The sequence below is a fragment of the Triticum urartu genome, chromosome 7A, assembly GCF_056163025.1.
Source record: "Triticum urartu cultivar PI428250 chromosome 7A, HENAU_Tu73, whole genome shotgun sequence".
Taxonomy (NCBI): Eukaryota; Viridiplantae; Streptophyta; class Magnoliopsida; order Poales; family Poaceae; genus Triticum; species Triticum urartu.
The window spans coordinates 692,511,091-692,515,560 of record NC_141879.1 but is presented as its reverse complement, the minus strand read 5'-3'; the positions used below and the strand labels follow the sequence as shown (position 1 = coordinate 692,515,560).

Genomic DNA, 4,470 nt, shown 5'->3' with positions numbered 1-4,470 from the left:
GAGAACTAGTAGGCCATTTTTTTTTCCTGTCCGCGCCGGATCCCGGTGGGACCAGGCACCAGCTCAACGCGGCAGATGATTGGTTGATCCGCCAACATCTTGGAGGGGGTCCACCTTCCCCATGTTGTTAAGCTTTCTTCACGTGATCTCCATCGGCATTTCTTTTGAGGGAGATTTTGGGTTTGCTTGCCATGATGAATCCCATTATATTATTGTGATCGACAGATCGCTCTCAGATGGAACTTTCCAGACGACTTATCTTGGGCAATCGGATGAGTTCCCATTATGCCATATACTCCTCCCCTTGCTTGGATTTTGGGCACAAAAATTAGATGCTTACAGGTGCAATGTGGACGTGGTAGGAGTACTCTGTAAGCACAAAATTGAGCAGGTCCCAGCTCAGAGCTCACGGAGTATATACGTTTTCTAGTTACTGGAGCGCTATAGAATAATGATTTTGTTTGGTCCTTAATCCTCTTCTCTACTACAATTAAACAAGCAAACATATTCTTCATTATATCCACCCAAATAAACGTCCACAGAAAAAAAACAAGACAAACTACAACCCCAAGATTAGGCATCTAATCGGCCACATAAAAGTCAGCCCCCACTTGTGTAAGTTTAGCAATTTACAGTAGCGAACGGAAACTCTGCCATCGATCGTACAGTTCCACCTCCACGAAAAAAAGATTAAGCCAACCAACTACAGAAGATTAGCGAGAATTAACGGTAATTAATACGTCCGTCTCATAACAAATGGCTAAACTTACGGGAATCAGCTCGATCTTCCTGCCTTTGTCCACACGGATATACGTCCCTGCCGGCCAGCCTGTCCTGTGCCATCGCCACCATGCGCAGCAGACAACGCCCGCGCCGACGAGCTTCTTGCCAACGCAGGTGCAGACTATCCTCTTGTACGCAATATGTGGCCAGTATCATCCCAGTTAATCTCAATGTCTTTCTTCGATGTCGCCTTTCAGACTTTCTTCGATGTCGCCATTCAGACGCACACTACAATGAGACGACGGCACCATCAAGCCATCGTTGCGCCATCACTTTCCAGCTAGTGTTGGCCAACCCCGCCTTCCATAGCCGACGGCATCGGCGCCAACGAACTCCTCAGCCAACGCACCTGCGTGCACCAAGGAAAAATCTATTTAACAAATATGTGTGTACTTCATTGCTTTCCTAATCCCTGTCAAATTTGCATCTTCATAATAATGTTCTTCACTGTCAAATTTGCATATTTACAACAGCGTGCTGATCAATGCATCATTTCTGTCCAAACCATAATAGATCTACCTCCTGTGACTTCAACATGAATTTTAACGGTGCATCAAACTGGAGCCCTCCATCATATTGTTTTAACAGTATACTATTTGAATCTGTATGACTGAATTACTGAATGAATAAAACCATGTATATGATCTATATGTAATCCAGTCCAAGAGAGAGGAGAAGAAAGACCCAGTCCAAATATGAAACCAACTCATTTGTTTTAACAATATAGTATTCGAATATGTATGACTGAATGAATATAATTAACATTCAGGCTCTATGGATGAATCTGTATCGACTTGGAATCTAAATGAATCTATTTAGGACATAGTTAGACTTAGAATGTAAATGAATCTATTAAGGGCATAGTCATTCTCTTTTTGATAGTTCTTGGAGGGTTTTGGTCAAGGAAGTGAAATACCTGGACTGGGTTTTTCTTCTCCACTCTCAAGTTGCCCATGATGTACATTTTCTTCCCAGGCAAGACTGCTTGTAGAACATATGAAAAGGACAGAATAACGTCTCTCATGAAAATATCGTGGTAACTGAAACAAGACAGAGCGTTCAAATGATCCGAACAATAAAGTCATGATTTTCAGTATACTAAAAAGGCAACAACAGGTTTATGACTGAAACAAGGGTAAATCCTAGAAGACCGGGACCTCTGTTATCTAAATAGAAGAAGAAAAGGGCCTTAAGGGCCATTTCGTGCATATGTTGCACTGGTCACAATATCCAATGCATCTAACAATGAGCTTTCTGGAAACTTGACAGTGCTTAGGAAATTATACAATATTACAAGCCGAACGATACAATATTACAAGCTTACTGGAAACTAATAGTAAGTTGCAACTGTTCATACCGTTTTTAACTACAAAAACAGTCATCGGGTAAATAGCAACACTAATCAGGCACATGAATTAATCGCGAAGAACTCACTACTATGGTTAGTTATTAGCCCCACTGCGTCATCTTTTGATAAGACGATTTATGTTGTTTTTCGCTTGTGATGCTAATGCTTTGTCATTTATTCATGCAACAACTGGAAGGACTGGAAAATTGTAGGAGTATTCTCGCATCAGTCGGCAGGGGTTACCGCGAGTCGATAGATGCCACAGGGTGGCTTGAGGTGAGGGCAAGACTATTGTGGAATATCCGGGGATGGGAATGCGAGTAGCACGCGCTAGTTTACCCAGGTTCGGGGCTCTCCGAAGAGATAATATCCCTACTCCTGCATGTCTGAATATATATATGGGATGTACATCTGGCAATACAAAATGCTCTTGGAGCTGTATCTGAAATCAGTGCCAAGGGCGTCTGACTTTGTATATGTCTCATATGTATGTATGAGCTAGCTAGCAAGTGGGAGTGGAGTGCTCCCAGGGAGCCATTGTGGCCGGCCAATGTGTGTGGCGTGAGCATGTATGCATGCGTGAGGGAGTTCATCCTCCTTAGATGGATGGATGTGTGCCCCTTTATATAGGAGTAGTAGGCATGGGGTGGCTTGAGATGTAAGCTACAGTGAGTAGCTTACATCTCAAGCTATGGATAGCTTGAGAGCTAAGCTATACTTGGCTCCTGGGGCATTTTATAAATCAATGCCCAGGGGATAAGGTACACTGTAGATGATGTCGCGGTATGGTCGTTTTGTCGGTGTCGGGTCGATGCAGCGGCCGACTCCGCGCAGCAGGCCGACTGAAGCAGCCGGCCGGAGGAGCAGGCCGGGTGGCGAGTCGGCCCGGGCAGTCGGACAGGGGCCATCTGGGGCGGCCTGAGCAGTCGGACCGAGGGATTTTGCTAACCCCGATGTCTTGAAATATTGTCTTGCCGTTTTCAGGGTACCCGTGGTCAATTAACCTGACAAAAATGTATTCCAATTTGCATCGCTTCGCATGGAACTAAATTCTGATAAGTGGAATGACCTAAACATCACAACATGGCCAAGGGAAGAGTGTATTTAGAGCAGACTGCAGACAGATGGGTACACCTTTCTACCTCAATGCAATTGACATTATGTGTTTTTTGTATGTCCCCATTAGTCGTATTACAAAGAGTAATCAAGAATAGAGTAGTACCAAATGGGAGTAGCTGACATCATAGTTAATGGTCTTTGTCATGAGCAGACTACTCATCCATCATGTCAACCTATAATAGAAAAGCACGTCTCCAAGGTGTTTTGGCAGACTTTGAACAAACACATTAAATTTAACAAAATAGACAAATTGATGATAGCTAATTCTCTTAAGAAATTATTTCAGTCAAAGTTCAGTATGCAAACCATTATGTTCAGTTCACGCAAGATTTGTTTAGACAAAAAGCAGTCACATATACTTAGGCGGCGGCGAACGGGTTTGTCATGCGGCTGGAGAGCGCTGGGGAAAAGGAAGGCGTGGTGGAAGCCGTAGGCGGCATATCCGGGCTGCGGGAAGAGGGGTAAGGGAAGGGCGGCCGCCATGGACTGGTGCGACGGCAGGAGGAGCGGGGGGAGGGCGAGACATAGACTAGCGGCTGGGGGAAGGGCGGCCGTGATGGACCGGCCAGCGGTGGGTGTTCGTCTCGCCGCCGGTGGGGATGCAGTGGAAGAGGGGCGGTCGTGTTCTGTGAGGGAGAGAGGAGCTTATCCGCCTGTGTAGTGAATGAGTGGAGTGTTTGCTCTGGTTGTTCGAATTTTTTATTTTATTTTTACGACCAAGTGTTTACAAACCTGGTTCAATAATATATCAATGGTTGATCTTGAAGGTTTTATAAAATCTTATCATTATATTTATTTTATGTTTTTATTTGAATTCTAACTCTAATTTGCTACTTAATATGATCATATGTCAGATTTCAGAAGGAAAAAATGAGGTTTTATTTACTGGACTCGTAACTGAATGATGATAATATAAGAAATCGACATTGATCCCACGGATTGTATGATTCTAGACAGACTTCCTAAGAATTTGAAAACATCGAACACATCATCAAAACTTGAGCTCAACTCGCAATCGTTTCTTCTTTCACCATTTGTCAATCCAACAAACGACGATTAATACATAAACTTTGCTTGTGCATGAACATGCTTGATGATGTCCCTTTGTTGTACTAAGCCACATTTTTTCAGATCATTTTGTGTTCTAATATACTCTTGTGTCATTATAACTGACATAATTGCGATTTCACATGAGTGAATGGGGGAAAAGCTATAATCAT

At 43.4% G+C, this 4,470-nt stretch overlaps 1 long non-coding RNA gene across 1 annotated transcript; it reads right to left on the bottom strand.

The window, feature by feature from the left end:
- Window positions 1-600: 600 nt before the first annotated feature.
- LOC147961620 (uncharacterized) lies at window positions 601-2,973 on the bottom strand. The gene is made up of 2 exons (XR_015610673.1): window positions 1,700-2,973; window positions 601-1,132 (listed from the first exon to the last, which is right to left on the bottom strand). It is a non-coding gene; the product is annotated as an uncharacterized LOC147961620 (long non-coding RNA).
- Between the last annotated feature and the right edge of the window lie 1,497 nt (window positions 2,974-4,470).